A 22,672-nucleotide genomic window follows, 5' to 3' on the forward strand; every position below is an offset into this window, starting at 1 on the left:
TTCTATTTTCAGTAGAGACAGGGTCTCACTCTTGCTCAGGCTGGTTTCGAACTCCTGACCTTGAGTAATACTCCCACCTCAGCCTCCCAGAGTGCTAGGTTTACAGGCATGAGCCACTGCACCCAGCCAAAGTATTCTAATCTTAATAGTATGTTTATTGTAAGTATAGTGTCAAAGCTAGTGTATAACTTCCCAGATTTTTATATAAATAAATCTATAAAAATAAAATAAGTAAATATCATTAAACATATAGCAAGGATTGCCAGATAAAATAACAGAGCACATAGTTAAATTTGAGTCCAAGGCAAATAATGAATCTTTCTTTAGTAGAATATAAAAATAATTGCATGAGACATACTTATATGAATATTTATTTATTGTTTATCTGAAATTCAAATCTGTGTGTCTTGGATTTTTATTGTTAAATATGATAACCTTAATATAACTGAAGTATTTAATTGAAGATTATCTTATAGTATAGGACCCTATAATTTTTCATAATAGATGTGCCACTGAAAAGTGGTACAAGCAAATATTATTTTTAATCATACAACATTTAAAATATTTTGGAGCATCTCAAGTATATACTTCAGTTGAAAATTTTTTACATGTTTTAAAATCAAGCCCATAGCTGATTCTTTTTACAAATATGTAATATTTACACACTAGTTTAAAGTAACAGACCAACATTAAAATGGTCTCTACTTTCATTTATATTTTAGCCAAAGTTTTATATTTATTATATACTAAATATATGTGGATCAAATCATAACATGCAACTTCCCTCAATTTTACCAGCTACGAGTCCCAAGGAGACAGCTCTCCTCCTATTCCATTTAAGCTTTATTTAGCATGATAGTGACATTATAAAGCTCTTGACTACTGTCTCCTAGTGGAATTTTCTTTTATGCTTTCCCATTGAGAACATTCTCTTTCATTTTTTTTTAAGAGAAATATTGAAACAGGAATTTGGTTTCAGAAAAAAATACTCAACTTGGAAGCTATTTCTCAAAGAAATATATATCTAAATAAAGTTGGATAAATATATGAAGGAGATGGTAGCAGAGAAAGCAGTTATTAATATTTACCCCAGGCTTTGTTTTGATGGTATGATTTCTTATAACAATGCTGTGTATGACTAGATAAATGGAAATTAAGACAATATGAATAAACATAGTGGCACACTTCTGTCTCCCAGATGGATTCTTTAGCAACATTGACAGACAAGCTCTATTGAGGCTCAGTCATACTGATGATGGGCGGGCTTCCCACTAAGACAGGACATGCAGAGTGTTAGGGAGGATAACAATAGTTAGGGAGCTGTTAATGTTTTTCTATCTACCGTTCTGACTCATTCACTGAATGTTTGAAGGAATGAAACTTTAAAAAATTACCAAATCCAATTACTTTGTTTTTGAGACAGTCAGTTATTTGTTTGAGGTAATAAAATGGGCAGGTAGAATCCAAACTTTCCAACCCTTAATCCACCACTTTCCCACTACTTCATAAACCTCACAGACTTTTTCAACTCTGTAATCAAATATATGCCAAGGGAAGAATTTCTGCCTTCTGTCATATATTAAGGGGTCCTCAAGAGTGGCTTCCTGTAGTTCCTTCATATGCTAAGGAACGTTGTACACAGAACACCGGGGGGGGGGGGGGTCTGTGCGGTGGGATAATTTCATTAATATGGGTTGTGAAGACTAGTGTTGCTTGTCTATTTTAATTTGTAGTAATCATATATTTATATAATAAAAACTTGGAAGGCCTTAGTCAGAAGTCTTACCATATTATAACATGATCTCTCAATATCCCTGCTTCAGGTAAGGATAAGGCATTTGATGAATCCGTGAGGTTACTGGAAGTTCACATCAAAGCAGCACTATTAGTTATTGTTCTGAGACTTAAATTCCACCCATTGAATTCAAAGCTTGGTGAGGCCATGGCTGTTGATTTCTCAGAGCTGTGCCATTTTTCTCAATGCCGTAATTTAGGGGATTTATTAGCGGGCATGTGGCAAGATCGTCGTGTGTAGAGTTCATGATGAAGAGTTTCAATGGGGACTAGAGACTGAACCAAATTGACAATTTATAATGGCTCAAGAAAAAGTCCAGGCCAGAGAAACTGTATTAGTACATGTCATAGAAAAGAAAGCGGCAACTTCTAATATGAATTCTGCACGTAACACAGGCAGAGTGCTCTTGGCATCAAGGCCAGTAGAACACTGTAAATGCATATCCTGTAATAGCAAAAGATACAGTCAGACATATCAATTCTTAGTTAAATTCTGGAAGCTCTACTAACATATTCTAGTATACATGTATTGCAAGGAACTAACTGCTGAAACTACACTGTGAATTAGAATGAGGTTCAAGGTAACCAGGCAGTTTCTATGGCATCAGGTGATTGTGATTCTATGGCAGTAAATTAAATGTACCTGCCTAAGCCACCTCAGGATACTAATGCATTTGATGGAGGTTTAGGTCAATCAATCAATAAATACATGAAGATTGCAAAATCAGTAAGTGTCAGGCATAGAGAACCAGGTGTGCATTTACAACAGTTGTGGTTTGTAATATTTCGTATGTTCCTTCATATATATATATATAGTACTTTCCACAGCACTTTCACACTTTCCCACAAGAATCTTTGCTACAATAGTAAGACCACCATGTATCCTTCAAGTTTACGGTCACTACAAAGTGGGTTTTGGATATTGAATACTCATTGTGGCTGCTTCCCAGTGAAAGATCTAGCTAGCATGATGAAGTAAGCAAAAATTCTCATGGGAAGAAGTTGAAACACCACTAAGATTTGGAACCAGCCAACTATAGGAATTTGTATTCAAAACCCTGTTTTATGAAAGATGGGGTTGGGGTGGACCCAGGACATTGGAAGTTGACCTTAAATTGCAAGGGGGGAGAAAGGTAGATAAACCTAAATATTCTATTGCATGAGGTTTTCTCAAACTTGTTATGTATATGTAATGGAATATACAAATCAGACCTGCAAACAGTTTTACAAGAAGCTGAAAATTTGGGGAGGCTACACAGTCACTATAATTTCAAGGAAGTAGTGTTTTTGGTTGAAAGGTCACTGAACCCTTATTTGAGCTGCCTGAAGCTAGAGGGAAATTTATTGGAAAGATGCTGTGAACATGTGGGCTCCTGGGCCTCCAGAGCAGATTCAGGGTTTGGAGGAGTCTGACAATCCTGAGATATTCTCTCTCCATCTGTCACATGTGCTTCCCTGCTCACCTGCTTGTTTCTCCATCTCACTTGATTTTCTCCCCAGGCTTCAGCAGAGCAGAACCTCCACTTCTAGCTGTGTCTGTCTTTTATCTCAAGCCACTAGGGCTAGGAAAGATGGCGGTCCAGCCTTGGGCCACAATACATGCAAATCTGAAGTACTCCTGGGAGTCGTTATGTATCACAACTCTTTCTAAAATACTCATTTACAATTTCTTTTATAGTTCTCTTTTAAGTATAGAAGGACTGCTTTAATCTGTCCCCCAATAAACATGGCTAGAAGAGTTTCATCAAGCCACTCCTTCAATCTTCAAGTGGTATTATATTTATGATAGGTTGTTTTGGTATTATACTAGTAAGTATAGAAATAAGATGGTTCTATGTTAGGGATAGGTTCAATGCTGATAATTTTATTACTCTAGTTTTTATAATTTATTGATACAGAGAATAGATTTGAGATTACTTAGAATAATTTTATAGAAGTTTGTCTTATGCAAATGCTCTATTCTTGCTTTACTAACGCCGAACATTAACACCAAACATTAACAATCCAAACCCCAAATCCTTTATATCAATAAATTGAGGGAGAGAAAGGAGGACTGATTTATAGTATACTGAGTAAAATTGACATATTTAGAAACTTTAACACATTATCTAAATTTGATCTCCTTGGTCACTATCTTATTTTGAAAGGCTTTCTGTTCAGGCTTTTCATACCAAATAAATAATTAAATAATATGAAATAAAACCAGATGTTTACAAGTCTTAAAGTCTTTTTCTTTTATTAAGTATAAAGGGTAGAATAATAAGGAAGGAGAATTGTGTTTACGCCTAAGACAAGTTTATATTTGAGTCTTATAGAGCCTTTCCTGATGTTATCAGACTAAATTTGAAACTTCCAATTTGCATAATGGAATGACAATCCAAAACAACATATTGTTGGGCAGAGTTTTATCTCTAATTAATCCATGTATTAATAATAAGTGTCCCTGTCCATGAAAATTGTGATATAATAAAATAAAGATTCATGTGAACATGGCTTTCCTTTAATATTTTTGATCACTTATTTTTTATTAAGAACTATAATGAATTACTCGTTTGTTTTCATTTTTATTGGTCTATTGTTATAAAATATTTTGCTTGAATGTAACAGACTAAATCTATGGAATCTTGGATTATTTTTGAAGACAGGAGGGACTTTAGAAATCATGTAGAACAATTTTGCCATTTTGTAGTTGGAGAAAACACACGTCAAGACTGTTAATTGACTTGTTCAAGGTTATACAGTCATTTGCTGTTAGGTTACAATTATCTCTCTGTCTAGTAGGAAATATATTTCTAAATTACTGTGTGCACAAATGCACAATTCCAAGGATGAAAATGGGTCTTATTTATACTAATGTAGCATTATAAAACAGATGTTTTTGATGGAACACTTAACATAGAGCTTAGTGAGTGTCAGATATTGTTCTAAATATTTTGTATACATTAACTCATTTAATCATTATATAATAGAAAGCTTATGAGGTAGGTATGATTGGTATAGCTACTTTGTTAATGGAGAAACAAACACAAAGTGGTTATGTAACTTGTTAAATAGAGCTGAGCTAGAAATTGAAGTCAGGCATTCTAGCTTCAGAAACCAGATTCTTCGACACATGATGTCACCTGCCTTAACATTAAACAGCAGTTTCTGGCTGTTATATATAGTAGTCATACAAATAATGTCACTCAGATACAACCATTCTTCCTAAAATTACCACAGGCTCATCATGTTGGAAGATACTGAGTTTAATTTTCTAGCATATGAAGAAATCCCTTGTAAGACATTAAAGGCAAATGTTTCTTCTATCTCTGATACTCTCTCTATAAGTATTGTAATAATTACTAAAATTGTTTTTGAGTCAATGTTTAAACATGTGTATCTTAATGTTGAAGCTTGAACATCAGGTTGTTATGATATTAGAAATAATCAAAAGATACATTTCAAAACAAAGACTCTTTTTCTTTCTACATCTGGCATTTACCTAAATGTTGCTAATTAAAGGATGGTTTTATTCTCTCAGTGATTATCAAATTGCATTGTGAGAAAAGCAGTGCAATTGTTTGATGTGTGATGTTTAAATATGAATTTTTACTTTTAAATAAAATTTAAAAAATTGTCATATTGTGTTGACAACCTAAGTGATTAAAAGTTTCCATGAGTAGAGACCTTTACAAATGCAAATGTGTGCATATAAAGTATGTATTACATAGCCATTCCATTTTGACAATCCCTTTTTGAGTATCTATTATGTATCTAGGACTATGTTCCATACCCATATAGATCCACTATTAGCTACATAATTTAAATACACACAAGTGTGTGGTGATAGAAGGAAGGCTTAGAAGCATATATAATTTAGCACAAGTATGAAGTACTGTAACATAAGAGAAACCCAATTTATATAAATATTAAAATTTTTAATGCCAAGTTAGTTAGGATTTCTAGGCCCTTTTGGGACAATGAACTTGAAGCCCAATATCCTTCACACAAAACCACTATTTTAAAAAGAATTGACAAAGCAAATTTTTTACAGTTCTACTGATTTTAGGAGGAAGTTCTTTGAGACCCAAAATGATTATATATGCCTACTTAACTAAAAGGCAGCATAAATTATGTTTAATTAGCAATACACCAAGTTTATATTTAAGGTTCTAGAAATTACAGAGTGTGTAGCAAATAACCAAAAGAAATGTAAAGTTACATACAACAAGATAATAAATTCAATCTTGAAAGATCATTCATAATTTATTTTCTAATGTGGATTTCTCAAGAAAGAACATTTAATTCTTGATGAAGTCTGTCTTATGGATCAAATAAATTTTATTCTTGGCTATAAATGCAGTTTAACTCAAATGTTCAATTTTCATAAAGAGTCGCTATTATGAATAGAATTGCCATCAAATGAATTATATTCCATAGGTATGATGATCCATTAGAATTCAAATTAACCAAATTTCAAGGGCCTCTGTTAAGTTATTCATACCATTGTTAGTAAAAGCCTGTCATCATTGCTTCAATTATACGTTTCTCTTTTCAGTAATTTCTAACTAATTAATTTGAGCTGAAACAAGGGCCAATTTTAAAAACATTATGACTCTAACTTGGATATCACTAGAGGCTGTAGGAAAGTAGTAGTATTTTTGGTGAACTTAGGAATTTCCTGGGGTGACGGCGTGTGTGTGTGTGTGTGTGTGTGTGTGTGTGTGTATGTTATATATTTATATTGTCCTTGGCAGTTGATCAGTCAGTAGCTTTATAAGCAATATAACTTTCCATGTATTAAGTCTTTCTGAAATAATCTTTTGTTAGCCAAAACATCCTTCTTTATTCAAATCAGTATTCCACATACGCATAAATGCACACTTTTATTACCTTCTGCTCCCACTCCTGTCATTAATAGAACAAAGTTCAAATGATATTCTAGAGTATTCCGTCATCCACAAATCCACCTAACAAATGCCTTAAATAAGTACAACAAATGAAAAGGTACTCTTGCCAAACTCTAATTTATTTCATCTGGTGCGATTCTATTTTTACATCAAACCCAAACAGCTAGTCAAAGAAATTATTTCATTTCATGGAAAAGAAAATTTCATAATTTCATAGGTATCATATAAAAGAAGAAAATTCTCGAGGAGATCAACAAGCAGATTTTCAGCTAAAAGATCTGATATCCTAAACACACAACATTTGTAACAATAATAAACTGGTAGATAAACTATACCTAACACCATTCGACATTAGATAATATGTTAATGTCAGTATCTGCATGGGAGTTAGTTTTTTTCAAAACAGAAATGAAATATAAGCATTTTAGGGCTTGCTAATTCCAAGGCTTATAAGAAGAGCAAAGCAGATAACATAAAAAGAGGCAGGTGTACGGCAATAGAGTAGAGGGGGTGTCAGGAAGCTGAGAAGGGCATGTTTTCCCTAAAAGGCAGCTCAGGATGGTCTCCTTGAGGATAAGGGACTATGGCAGAAAGAAGGACCCAGCCATCCCAACATCCTAACTGAGCCAGTTCTCCTATTACCTATCAGTGAAGGCAGCCACACAATTCCTACCACATGAGAATAGCACAAGAACTGTCTAGTCAATCCACAAAGTCACTAAATTTTAGAATATTTTGTTACATAAATAATATAGAAGTTAACATTTTTCATTTGGGCAATTTACAGCCATTAAAGTCTTGTTATTATTATTTTTTAATTGAGCTATTACTTGGCAAAGATTGAGTTTGCAAGTATAAATCATAGATGTGGAAGACGGATTGGGGCCTGGATAAATGACACTGTGTAGCATCACATGGGTCTACAAAAGAGATAAGATAATGAGTATTTATGCTAGAGCAGGAGTCAGCAATTTTTTTCTGCAAAAGACCAAGTATTAAATATTTTAGGTTTTTCTGTCCATAAAGTCTCTGTTGCAACCAGCTCTGCCATCGTAGCATGAAAATAGTCACAGAAAATACGTAAATGAATGAGTGTAGCTGTGTTCCAGCAAAACTTTATTTACAAAAATAGTCATTGGGTTGTATCTGTATTGAGACTAAGGGAGAGAGAATAAAAATAAAAGAGACAACATTTTGTAGTTGGACTTAATGTGGCATGGACAGTGAAGAAAAGGAAAGAATTAACAATTAGATACTTTATGTATATTACATGGAGTTACAGAGACAGGAAAATACAGGGCAAGGCATTTTTGGTGGGGCTGGTTTGGGGCAGCCTGAGTTTGCAGTGGGCCACTTGGGAGAGGAATATACCACTTCCTTGGAAATATAAATATGGCAGACTGAAGGCATATGTTTGGGAGTCATTAGCATATAGGTAGAAATTAAAGCCAGGGATAGAAAGGATTAAGTTGCCTTTCTAAGCTTCTTATGCTTATCACAGTACCTGGCATATAGGAAACACTCAGAAAACCACCACCACCATCAGAAAAATCATACAAGTCAGCCATGATTCTGATTCTAATTGTATTATTAGTAAAGGAGAGTGATAAATGAGAAAATTAGAGGATTGAAAACAGGGCCCTGGAGGAAATTAATATTTCAGGGGTAAAGGCATGGAAGAGAAATTAGCAGAAGAGACTAGAAAGGGTTGTCAGAGGTGAAAACCCCATTGAGAATATAATTCTCCATTACAAAAATGTGTGTATACAAAAATGTGTATACCAGAGGTGGCTGCTGGTATCCAATTCTGCAGAAGGTTCCAAATAGACTGACTTTGGGGATAAGTTCTGTGCAGGCAGCAATGTCATTTTACATCACATGGGGAAGATCAGTGTGAAAAGTGGGGTTAGGTTACAACACAACAGGCAGAGGAATTTAAAGTCTTATCTAATAATGCCACTTTACTTCGCTGCCCTCAGCTGCTCTAGGAGAATGCTATTGTATTTAATGAAGGAAACTGTGCCAGCTTTAAACATTTCCATGTTTACCTTTAATTGTATCATGTGGTACATTAACATGTTTCTCCTAGAGTTTGTCCTTCTGAATAAGTATATGTCAAGGCTAGATCACTTTAAGAGACAGAAGCTTGACTACTTCCTCTTCATCACATATCACATTTTGGTGAATTAGTTATGTAATATCAGTTTTTTTTTTCTCTAGAGTCTAAGCTCTATGAGGACCTATTCTTTCTCTACCATCTAGTACCTGAACATGGGAAGCATCTCTTAAATATTTCTTGAATGAATGAATAAATGGATAAATGAATGAATAAATGAATAAAAGATCTAACCCATCTGAACCTATATTTCTTCCATTAATCAAGAAGAAAATAATACATGCTGTATGTACCATACCAATGATTATGGTATTAGAGATGATATATAAGTAACTAACATAAAATGTGGTTGAAATGGTAGCTATGAAGCAAGGCACCCATTTCCAATAAGTGATCAGACTTACAGGATGATGCCATTTTTAGAAAAGGTCACTTAGCCACATTTCTAGGCTCCATCAGCCTTCAACTTTTTACCATTTCTAAATACACACCCTCTTTCATTTACTCTTACCTTTGTACAGTCTGTGGCTCCTGTTGGAATGTCTTTACTCTTCTTCTAGCTTACAATTTTATATATGTGTCATGTATATTATGGGTTAGTTTGTGTTCCCCCAAAATTCATATGTTGAAGCCCTAACCCCCAGTACCTCAAAATGTGACTGTATTTGGAGATAGGATCTTTAGCCCACTACCTAGCACTGTCCCTAGAATCTAGTAGGTGCTTAAAGGATATTTGTTATTGAAGCAATCAATAAATGAGGAAATGATTTTTCAATTGCACATATGCATTGTGTATGAGAAAACATAACACTTGATTTTAAAAATGTGTAACAATCCCTGTAATATAGAAAATCAGATAAGTGGATTGAGGGCACAATCATTTTCACTTAACCTACAGCAAGAGAAAGAGGATGAGTATAGAGGAGTGAACAGGAACCAGAGATGAAGCATTGGAAGCAGATAAGATACAATATTGAATATCTAATCTAACAATGGGATAGGCTAGTAGGAGTTTTACATTTTGGGTAAAGAGCAGACTCATCTGGCAAAATTAGAGACTATTGCAGACACACTGAAACAATAAGTGTTTTCTAATTAAAAGTACAGCTTGCCTGCACATTGAAACAAAAAATGAATCCCTTACTTTGAAAATTCTGGCACTTATTTCCCAATGGAAAATGTGTGAAGTCTTGTATTGGGTTATTTCATATTGTCAAAGATTCACAACTTGCCATATTCTGCTTAAAACTGTGGCTGGGAATATCTGAAGTGTTAAAATGTCATACTCTTTCAACATTACTACTGTCCAAATCTATTCAAAATTAAACTCATAAAAGGCATCTCAATTAGATTAAAACTAATACACAATGTTATCATGTACTATAGCTAGTTCAGCCTTTGTTTCCAGAAGTCTGAAACCTTTTCATTTCAGAGAAGATGAATTTTGATAAACTCTAATCTACTAATTTGGCAAAGACTAGTATGTATAGAAATCCTTGGGATTTAAAAGGATTATATAACAATTAGTGAGGTAAGAATTTCAAAGATGAATCTAGTTCTTGAATTAAAATAATACTTGAGAAGCAATGGTTTTATTCATAATTGCTCCATAACAACTGAGTATAAGATTGTCATCGAGATATAACAAACATGAGTAGAAAATATTAGTCTAAGGTCAGGTTCCCCAGAAGCAAATCATGAGATGAGGATTCGTGTGCAAATGTTTGATTGAGAATGTTCTCCCTTGGCTGACTGGTCAGGGAACGGAGGAGGGGAAATAGAAAGGGGAAAATGCCAAGCCAGGATGGATCTTGGGCAAAGCCCACAGAGGGTAGTATCAACCTGATTCTGCAGGGGAACTCTGAAATGTAAGTTAAACTCTGGGAATCAACTTTATCCAAGGCCAGAATACTGGGGTATACTCATACCTGACAGTGATTAAGGGTGGGAACTGGTGTTAGAAGTGTGGGGGTTAGAGAAAGGGCAATAAGATACTTCTAGTCACTCTATAATAAAAACTAACACTAATACCCCATTGTGTTCTTCCAGAATTCTTTCTGATACTAAATCTGACTTTAAACTATCATTCAGAGTAGATGAAAGTAAAGACATACTTAATTTTGTACTTCTAGCATCTAGTACATAATCTGGCATAAAGTAGCTAATCAAAAAGCATATATGGGCCGGGTGTGGTGGCTCACACCTGTAATCCTAGCACTCTGGAAGGCTGAGGAGGGCGGCTTGTTTGAGTTCAGGAGTTCAAAACCAACCTGAGCAAGAGCGAGACCCCATCTCTACTATAAATAGAAAGAAATTAATTGGCCAACTAATATATATATATATATAGAAAAAATTAGCCAGGCATGGTGGCACATGCCTGTAGTCCCAGCTACTCTGGAGGCTGAGGCAAGAGGATCGCTTGAGCCCAGGAGTCTGAGGTTGCTGTGAGCTAGGCTGACTCCACGGCACTCACTCTAGCCTGGGCAACAAAGCAAGACTCTGTCTCAAAAAAAAAAAAAAAAAAAAAAAAAGCATATATGTAAATGAATGCTATCTGCAAACATACAAGTCTTTTCTTAGTCTGACATTTTTTTTTTTTTCAGAAATAGAATACTCTTCATTCATTCGGCAAATACTCGTTGAGATTGCCTATGTCTTTTATGTGCCAGGCACTGGGATATTATCTTCTGGGAATTACAGATTGAACCAGACACATGAGTGCCAGCCTCCATGGAACACTCCCTATATTCAGGGAGGCATATATTACATATTATTATTAATATATATTTATATAAATAATTAATGAAATCCAGTGGTATTTAAGTGCTAAAAAAGAAAAGTACAAGGTGGAAGCATGTAATGAACTGGGACTTAAACTTTGTCTGGAAGGTTAGGGAGGGTTTTCAGAAAGTCCTAAGAATATATCAACTCTCAATTTTCAAGACTACAAATGTTTCCAGATGTGAGACAACTTGTACTATATACAACTAGATAAGAGTAGCCAAAGTTTGCTTGAGGAAAGGAAAGAGACCAGCTTTGGTTGAGGAAGAGTTACACTACTCATTAGAGTAACCGCTCAGTAGCATTTCTGATATAATGAGAGCTTGGGGGTCCCAAGTGTTTGTGGGGAGACAGAGTGCCTAGAAATAGAAGGCAGCCATCATGAAATAAATGAAGGTGCTTCTGAGTTCAAATTTAGTCTATTTTATAATGTTATTCTAGTCTTCTGAGCTCCTGCCGGAAACAGAGTTTACATCATTAAAGAGAACAAATTCTTTGTGATCGGAAGACTCAAATGACAATGTTTGGGTCTCATGAAAAGTTTGCTGTACATAGATTTATGTAATCTGGTTTGTAAAACCATCCAGAGTCAGGCCCATCCATTCTATTCTTTCTAAATCCCAGAGGCTAGCGAAATGTTCTATAGAGAAGCTTAACAAGTGGGATGATTAGGGTAAAATAATCTAAAAAAAAAAAAAAAAAAAAAAAAAAAAAAAAAAAGACATAAGATGAGTGAAGCATGAAAGTAAATTGGATCACAAAGACTTTTCTTGTCCCTGTGATCCTATGATGCTATTATAAAAAAATTACAAAATATCTGAGTGTCGGCCGGGGAGCTTCTCTTTCCTCAGAGCTGCCATGAGCAAGCGGAACCAGGTGTCGTACGTGGGACCAGCCCAGCCGGCGTTTCTGGCCCGCTTCAAGGAGCGGGTCGGCTACAGGGAAGGGCCCACCGTAGAGACTAAGAGAATCCAGCCTCAGCTCCCAGATGAAGATGGTGACTATAGTGACAAAGAAGATGAACAGCCCCAAGTGGTGGTGGTTAGAAAAGGAGATCTGTCAGCCTAAGAAGTCATGAAAATTAAAGCAGAAATAAAGGCTGCCAAAGCAGAGGAAGAACCAGCTCCAGCTGATGGAAGAATCATGTATCGAAAACCAGTCAAGCGTCCCTCAGATGAAAAATATTCAGGTTTAACAGCAAGCTCAAAAAAGAAAAAGACAAGTGAAGATGAAATAAATCGGGACTCAGTTAAAAAGAACTCACAAAAACAAATCAAAAACAGTAGCCTCCTTTCTTTTGGCAATGAAGATGAAAATGAGTAAGTGTAAACATTTTGGACATAGTCTCCCTGGAAAATATATGGGATGTTTTTTAAAATAACATTTTTTTCCTATTATAAGGAGTTCATTATAGAAGATTTAGAAAATACAGGGAAAAGTTTAATAAAATAAACTACATCTGTCCATCAATACCTCTCTGACTTGAAATGCCAACTTGGTAAAAGTTAACTACTATTACCATTTTGTTATTTTTTAGGGGTGTGTGTGTATGTAAATTATATATTTTTAAGCAAAATACATTTTGTTTGTATAAACAAAATTGTATAAATACAATTGTATGTGTTCTGTGTCCTGCTTCTTCCTTGACATTACATCATGAGCATTTTTCAGGTCAGTAAATTTAGAAAACCTGACGTTCTTAGCTGCAGAGAATTTTATAATTAAATAGATCCCCTGTTGTATCTTCCTCATTAGGAGAACCCCACTTTGGGTGGGGGAAATGATAATGTGTCTAGTTAAAAATACCTCCCCAGTCCCTGCTAAGGGTGGCCATGAGACTCAGCTCTAGCCAGTTAAGAGTTAGCAGTTGGAATTCTGCTTAATAAAGCTGCTGAGTTTTTGATGCAAGAGGACAGACTTGGCAAGCATGAAGTCTTCCTTCTGCTTGGAGTGTAGACATGAAACCTGAGGACCAGAGCCATTTTTAGGCATAAGGAAGGCAGCCACTTACTTTGGGCGGTTAAGTGGAAAGACTCAGGGAGCTTGGATCCTTGATGGCATGCCTTGACCTGCTGTACCAGCCTTGGACTGCTGATCTCTGCACTTCTTGAGACATGAGAAGAATAAACACTATGCTTATTTAAGCCTCTTGTCAGGTTTCTGTCTGCCAAATGCAGTCCTAAGTGATACGATAACTGGTCAAACATGCTTGTATAGACATCTCTGAGTATATTTCTGATGATTTCCTTAGAATGAATTGCTGGAAGCAGAATTACTGGATCAAAGTATTTGGATATTTTTAAAGCTATTGATGTTTACTTTAAAATTGTTTTCTAGAGAGGTTTTTAGCATTTTATTCATTTACCATCTCTAGGCATCTACTTCACCTCACTCATAACAGTGCATCAGCCTCAGGGTGGCACCAGGCTTTTAATTTTTGTCAATTTGATGTATTGAAAATGGTGTTTAATAGTTAAATTTAATTGGCATTTTCTTTGCTCTACCAGGGAAGCTAATCTGTTTTTCAAATGTTAAGCGACCATTTGTATTTCTTTTTCGAATTAACTTGTTCATTTTCCATTAGTATAACCATATTTTTCTAACTTGTAAGTTATGTAATCAGTTAGTTTTGTTCTGTTTCCCAACCTCTGTATCAGATAAAAAAAAATCACCTATAAAAAAAATATCTAATATATATCTAATGGGAGATGAATACAACTTCAAACTGATGCGACTGGAGACACAACAGTGGAAGAATTTGTGCCATGAAGAAAGTTCCCTGTCTCTGGAATTCCATTTCTCAACGGGGTTGAGAGGAGTTCTTAGAATGCCATTCTACTGGGAAGCCTTGGTTTTGCAGAGTTACACTGTCAATGTAAAACTCTCCTTGTGGATATCATTAACTGATTTTTTCCTACCCTAAAAACGATCTTACACATCATTGTAAAGTAAGGTGCCTCAAAACAAGGGTGAATGGTAGATTTAGTTTGACCTGGATGTCTTCAGCCTCCAAGGTTAGTGTACTCTCTACCATGTTTCTTTCTCTAAAAGAAATCCTACAAGTAATTTATTCTCTCCTATACACAGAGCCTCTTCCATAATCCTGAAGGCAGTTTTCTTACTGTTTACTTAAGTATTTCCAGCTATGAGAACTTTAATACTAAAAAAAGTTTACTGCAATGTTGAATACCTCTAAATTGTGAAAAAGTCTGCTCTAAAATGAATTTCACCTCTCCCTAGCTTTCAGCTGTTATCTAAACTAGGTATTGCAATTAATTCTGTTGCCTATTCTGCAAGGGAAAAAAAAAACACCTTCAAATGTTTAAATAGACCTATGTCTCCTCTCAATTTCCCTTTAGCTAAAGAAACATTCCTAGTTACTCTAACTCTTAAATCTGTAACATGTTTTCATTTGCCCTCTGGACATATTTCAATATGGCAATGTTTCTCTTAAAATGTGCTGTTCCAAATAGAATGCAATAATCTGAATACTGTAACGAATCATACACTGGTAAAAAAAACAGTAAGAATATTTTTAACAGCTGCATCACAATCTGGAACCATATTTTTGTGTATAACAATAGTTTTTATATGATCTTCTGTATTCATGCAATTCATATTTTGAAATTTAATCAATTTACAAAACATTTTCTTTGCTAAATATTAATAGTATCTGGTGAATTCTAATGTAGTGCTTTAGATCATTTCAATTCTTAAATACTTTATGTACCAAAATTGTCCTGTTTTGTGGGATCTGAAAATTTAGGAATCATATCTCTAATACCTCCCTTACTCTTTGATACAGTGAAGCAGAATGTACCCAATGGCAAAAATATAGGTCAATCTACACCTCATTCAGGTTCACATCCAGACTAACTGTCATATGTCTAAATTCCATCCTTTTCATTTTTATTAATACATCTGAGTCTCCATAGCACATATGGCCCAGCTGTTGTCCACAATCTTATCCATGAATATGACAAATTTCATATTTTTCAAAATAACAATATGCTATGTTTTAAAATGACAATTCAATAATGCATTAATTTAGAGAAAAGATGACTTTTTCTTTATGAATTTGCATTGATCACTAGTGTTTATTGCATTCTTTTAAAAAATTAAAAGTATTTGCTTAATAACCACTTTAAGACTTGCTTATCGACTAATACTAATTATGTGAATCTGTACTCATTGAATATGTGGCATTACTCACACAGGGCAAGATTTCCCTGTCTCCTGTTTTCTGAGGACCAATTTATTCACCACAATTTTACAAAGATAATTATAGTGATTCTAAGACTTCATTAAATACTACTAATAGAAATTATTATAGTACAATAAACATTCTCATAAAGCTATTCCTTCACACTTGAGACATATCTATAGTATAATTAATAAGAATCATAATATTTAACATTTATCAACTCCTAAAATGTGTTAATTGCTTTATATGCATGATTTCATTTAATGTACAGAACAACTCTGTTAGGCAATTTTGCTATTACTATCTTGTTTTTAAATGAGTAATTTGAGGCTTATAAAAGCAAGTGACTTCTTCAAAGGCACACCTTAGTAATGCAATAGCAGGAACCTGAATCCTGATTTTTCTGAAACCAAAGTTCTTAACCACTACACAGTAATGAGTAGATTTCTAGAAAAGAATTTGTTTTTATCATATACATATTAAACATTTTATAGATACTAGAAATTGCTCTCCTGAAAGTATGAAGCAAGTTACAAATGTGCCAATAATTTATGTAAGTAACCAGTAACAATGCTGGTTCCTATTATATGATTTGTTAGTGGCTTCTTTTTTGTTTTGATTTGTATTTTCACTCAGTTATGACTTTGAGCATTCTTAAATATGTTTAGGTACCTCTTGTTTTTATTTTTCCATAAATTTATGTTCTTCTATTTTGCCCTATTTTTAAATTTATTTAGAGACAGAATCTTACTCTGTTACCCAGGCTAGAGTGCAGTGGCATCATCACACCTCACTGAAACCTCAAACTCCTGCACTCAAGTGATCCTCCTGTCTTAGCCTCCAGAGTAGCTAGGACTCCAGGCACATACCACTGTGCCCAGTTAATTTTTCTATTTTTTAGTAGAGATGGGTCTCACTCTTGCTCCGGCTGGTCTCCAACTCCTGAGCTAGAGCAATCCTCCTGCCTCAGCCTTCCAGAGTGCTAGGAATACAGGTGTGAGCCATTGTGCCCAGCCTATTATTATTCTCATTGAGAATTTGTGAAAACTCTTTGTATATTAATAATATTAACATATTTTATGCCATTTGCACTGCAAAAATTTCTTTCCTTTCTGACATTTTTGTTTTATTATATTTAAAGTACGTTTCACAATAACATACTTTTTAAAAGTTTTTAGAAATGACATCTATAAATTTTTATGTTGTGGCTTCTGTTCTTGCTTTGGAGAAATTTTTACTTACTTCAAAGTTATGAAAACAATTCTTATAGATTATGACTAATGTCATACCTTTAACCCAATCTTTATAGACATTTAATCCAATTTTATAGAGGCCAAAGAACATAGCATTAAGGAGTCATATTTATGATTACCTTGGGCAAGATACTTAATATCTTAGTTCCTAAGTGTTTTGTATTTACAATAAACACAATATCCCTACAAGATAGTGATAGTACATATCTTATACGGAATTTGCAAGGCTTACATGTATTAATACAGGTAGTATTCATAAAAATGCTTGACTCATCACAAGTACTCATATATTATAGCTTTCAACTATTTTAAATTCATCTGGTATGTAGATATTTGTTTTAGGAGGAACTAGGAATATGAATATTTTTTTCAAAAATGGGGATGCATTGACCCTAAATCTTTGATTAAATTTTGCACAGTTTCCTCACTGATTCACTTTAATTATGTAATCACATTCCATTTGTATTAATATATTGATCTGTTTCCAACATTTCTAACCTTTATGCTTCCAATCCTTACATTAGTATTTTACTTTAGCTTTTTAACACATAAAGAAACTGAGGCTTAAAGAGGTTATATAAAAAGATAAAGTTAGCCAGATTATAAATGATCTGGTGTTTATACCCCCATCTCTCCAAAATGACTAGATTCATATAATAGAAATATACTTCCCTCTTCAATGGATATGCACGTTAAACATGACATTTCCACCATGCCTTTTATTACAAAATACTTATGAATACATTGTATTTTTAGTTATTATATGTTTTCTTCTTTTATACATTCTTTTTGTGATGTAATATTATAATTATCCATTTTTTAGACTATCACTCCACTATTTAGAGGATATAGAGACAGGGATCATGTCTCATTCATGTTTGTATCCCTGGTGCCTAGCAGTATCCATCACAAAGCTAAAGATTAGTATATGCTCATTGAATTGAAAAAAGTTTTATTTTCAAAATAATGCACAGTCATGCTGCACCATTGTTCAAAATCCTACAATGTCTTGTGGCTATTGTAATCATTCCAAACCCTTGTCCTCATTTATAGGCACATTAGAGAATGGCTCCACATAAATCATCTCCTCCACTAAACCCCAAAATAGTCCTTTACTTCAAGCAGCTGTTTCCTCTCACTATCTCAGAATACTTATGTTAATTTCTATGTCTTCCCCATTAATTATATTTTTTATCATCAAAAGTTTCTTCATGAAATTTTTCTCGACTACTTGGGAGCACATTGATTTTTCTTTCTTCCTGAGCCAGCAGTTAGAATTGTTTAATTTTAGATGTGCAAGCGATCTTAGACTTGATCTAGGTTAAACCCTTCATTTAATAATGAGGAAATGGATGGCTAGTGAGGTTATGAAACTTTCCCTGAGAGAATTCTTAATGACCATGGCTCACATTTTAGTTTTCAATTTTGTATTTCTCTTTAATTTTGTACAAATGGGATTAAAAGCTCCTCTGGAGCTACAACTAGCAGCAGATTCAGCAATTTATTGAATAAATATTAATTCAGTGCCAACCATGGGCCAAGCAATATTTTAGAATCTAGAAATGCAAAATTACTACAGATATTAGCCTTGATTTTTTATAATCACAGTCTGTGAATGATGCATAAATTGACCAAATAATTATAAAATAACTATAGATTATTATATCATTAATATTTTGATAGCTTTTATGAAGGAAAACTAAGTAATGGCATGGAAATAGACACTAGAATATTTAGTCCAGGCTGTAAGAGAAATGAAGGCTTTCTCAAAGAAGTGACATTTCAACTGAAATCTGAAGAAGTTAGGTAAGCAAAAGGGAGACATTTTCTTCATAAAGAAAGAAATATGAGTTTCAAAAAATTAAGCCTGAAAGTAATTTGAAATTTTACAAAGGAAAGAAAGAAAGAAAAACTCAGTGTGATTAGAGCAACCAAGTAAACAGAAACTGAGACAGGAAACTGATAAGGCAGGAATACTATGTTAAGCACTACTGTGCAATGTTTATTATTGACATCTATCACTGAGGATTTAAAATCTTATCTGATGTGCTATAGAAACCCTTTGGAAAGTTTTTACTGGGGAGTATGGCATTATTTTTACATTAAAAAATTGCTGTGAAAAAAAAATTGCTGTGGATTTTATATCTTTTTTTTTCCCTTAAAAGGGTGGGGAAACTTTAGCAAAATGAAAACGGAAGACCATAATGTAGACCTGGGGAGAGAAGAAGGCAGCTTATCTAGGGTGATACCTATAGAGACGGAAAGGTATGTACAAATACAAGAAATTTAAGTAGGTAGTATACACAAGACTTCATATTTATAGGGACGAGGACATGTCAAAGATAACTCCTGGTTTTTTGGTGCTATGGTCTGGGTGAAAGAAGATAGCATTTGTGACCTTCTTACAACTGACAAAGATGTTCAAAGTTTCAGACATAGGCCTATTAAGTTTGATAGGTTCTTGAGAAATCCAAGTAAGTACATGGATTATGTAGAAGATTGGTGACATAGTTCTGGAAACATCAATTTCAGAATCCTTGTCATAATGATAAATGTATATCCATAGAACTAAACAAAATCACTAGGAAAAGAATGTCAGGAATAATCCTAATGAATATAAACATTTTGAGGTGAAGTAGAGGTAGAAAAACCAACAAAAGAGTCTGACAAATAGCCACCATGGAAGGTGAAAAACTAATATAAGATAGTGTCGTGAAAATTAAGAACAAAAAGTATATTTGACATAGAGTTGAAACTCAAAAAAAAAAAACTTTGTTAAGATAAATGAATGAAACTACTCACCTATATTGAATACTGCCAACAAGTCAATTAAGATGAGATCTGAAAAGTATCCATTGAATTTAACAATATGAAAATCAATGATGAACTTACAGTAGTTTTGGCAATGAGGGTAGGGGAAATGGGTGAGAAAGGACATCAAATTAAAGTCAGGTGAAGAATGAACAGTCTCTAACTCAGAAGACTAACTGAAATTAGTGTGCAGAGTATACAAATAATGTCTGCATATTAATAATAAAATAAACATATTACTCAACAGAAAAGTGGGAAAAATATAAAAGTGTAATTTACAAAACAGGAATTAAATACAAAACCATATGAAAAGATAGCCAACTAGCAATCAGGAAAACATGACTCAGTAAAACAGTAAAACACTGTGGCAGGCAGCTTCTAAGATGGCCTTCAATGATACCTTGGTGTTCATGCTTTTGTGTATCCTGTGCCTGTTGCATATGGGATGGACCTAGTGACTGTTACTGATGAATAACATATGAAAAAAGTGATGCGATATCTCTTTCTGAGATAAGGTGACAAAAACTCTGTGACTTCCCTCTTGTTCACGCTCTCTAATTCTCTTGCCTGCTTTGAGCAAAACCAGCTGCCATATATATCATCAGCTGCCCTATAGGATGGCACTTGTGCCAAAGAACTGAGACAGGTCTCTTTCCAATAGCTAGTGAGGATCTGAGACCCCCAGGATGTAAGAAATTGAATTCTGCTAATAACCACATGAGTAAACTTGGAAGTGAATCTTCCCCAATAGAGCCTTCAGACAATAGTGCAGCCCCAGCTAACACCTTAACTGCAACCTCTATGAAAGAACTTGAGCAGAGATAGCCATCTAAGCCAAGCCTGGAGTCATGACTGTAAGGTAAATGTTTCTGTTTTAAGTCATTCAGTTTTGGGGAAATTTTTTACGTAGTAATAAGAAACAAATAGAGGAACCATTTAATACTCCTGAAAATAAGCAAAAATCAAAGGCTGGTTAAAAAAAGTAGGGTTAACAATCTGGAGAAAGAGGAAATGCACTGATGATGGAGTATAAATTTATTCAATCTCTTTGACAACCAATTTGACTATTCTTAGTAAAGTTGAAGATGCTATATCCCCAGGCCACGAATACCTTTATTAAAGAAACAGTTTCATGTGAGCAAAGAAATATAAATAAGCATGAACATTGTAGGATTATTTCTAAGAGTAAAAAACTGGACAAACTAAATGTCTATCAATATGAAAACAGATAGATAAATTTTGATATATTCATGTGTGGAATGCTATATACATGGTAATATAAATGCATCACATCTGCATGTATTAACATAGTATGCAAAGGTTTGCTAAACTTTGATAGAATTTATGTAGATATAAAAGAGATAAATAACAGTATATGTTATTTATTGATGGATAGATACAAATACTATAAAATATAAAAATTGGGATAGAAATGATACATAGCTATCTTAGGGTAATAGTCAACTTCTGAAATGAAGGAATGAAATTAAATAAGGTATGCTTTAGCCATATGTTTTAATATATATATAATATAATAGTTACGTGTAATAATTATGTGTAATGTGTAATATAATTTTTTTGGAAAAAAATCCAAAGACAATAAGGCTAAATATCAACATGAATTTCATGGGGGGGTGGGTGGGTACATGGCTATGTGTTCTATTATTCTCTGTGTTTTTCAGTATTTGTGAAACATTTCATAATATTTTAAACTTTAAGAATTTTGGATCAGAATCAGGTAGAGACAGTGTTTATAGCAAACACTTTCAAGAAGTCTGATGATGAAAGACAGGGGAACATTAGAGACAGCTTAAGAATTTGTGAGGTCAAGCAAGAAGCTATTGCTTTTATTTTCCCTATTAGTTTTTAAATTGAAGAAACTAGAAAATATATGGATGATAATGGGAATGATTTGTCACAAGATAGATAGGAAGTTCTGCAAATAAGGGGAATAAAGAAGAGAGTCAAATCCTTGAGAATAAAGGAAGAAATGGAATTCTCCTCAATGTGACTTCTGAGATAACTATAAAATTAGTCATTATAGGGTATATATTTCTCCCATTATAATGCAACATGGAAAGGCAAGATGGGTACATATGCAGAAAAAATATTTCCATTTTAAGACTCTATGACAAACTGAAAATGTAAGGCACATGCACAAAAATAGAGGGATCAGAAAGAACAGTTTGCAATCTGAGGATGGTAGAGAAGCTATGACACGGTATTTGTGGAAAATGAGACTGATAGTTCAATAGGGAAAAGTTGCAAGATTTCTAGGTAGTGTTATGAATACACTTGAATCTATGGTGTTATTCATCTGCCTAATTGTTTATGAAAAATGCTGGAGCAGTAATTTATAAATTTTATTTATTAAATAAATCAAAGCTATAATCTAGTTGTTTGGGAAGATTGGGATGGTGTTTTTGTTTAATGTGTTTTTTTAATTCAAGTATTTAAATGTTGAGCCTAACTGTAAGAAAATGATTGCATTTTTCCCCAAAGCCAAAGTCATCTAAGACAAAGGAAATTTTTATAATTTTAAAAATATTATTTTTTAAAATTTATTGTGAATTTGTCTGGTAAATTTGTAAAAATCCAAAATAAACAAGTCTCTGAGAGGCTAAGTAATACAGTCTTGAGAACCTGGGTAACACAATGACAATAAATCCATCCTAGTGTTTCCAAATTATGTAGAAGAAAAAAATGTTGATTTTAATAATTTATGGTCTTATCATTCAACAATTTCCTTAATGTTATCTTACTACTTTATATATGTTTTATTATTAAGGTTTTAAGATTTGTCATTAAATAAATTAAGCTGATA

General features: G+C 33.8%; 1 protein-coding gene and 1 pseudogene across 2 annotated transcripts in view; one reads left to right on the top strand and one right to left on the bottom strand.

Moving 5' to 3' along the window:
• Positions 1-22,672, bottom strand: part of LRP1B (LDL receptor related protein 1B) — a 1,745,675-nt gene that overhangs the window by 1,280,138 nt on the left and 442,865 nt on the right. The window lies entirely within an intron of this gene.
• LOC105859101 (uncharacterized protein KIAA1143 pseudogene) lies at positions 12,409-13,108 on the top strand (annotated as a pseudogene).

Source organism: Microcebus murinus, chromosome 8, assembly GCF_040939455.1.
Source record: "Microcebus murinus isolate Inina chromosome 8, M.murinus_Inina_mat1.0, whole genome shotgun sequence".
In the NCBI taxonomy this organism is placed as follows: Eukaryota; Metazoa; Chordata; class Mammalia; order Primates; family Cheirogaleidae; genus Microcebus; species Microcebus murinus.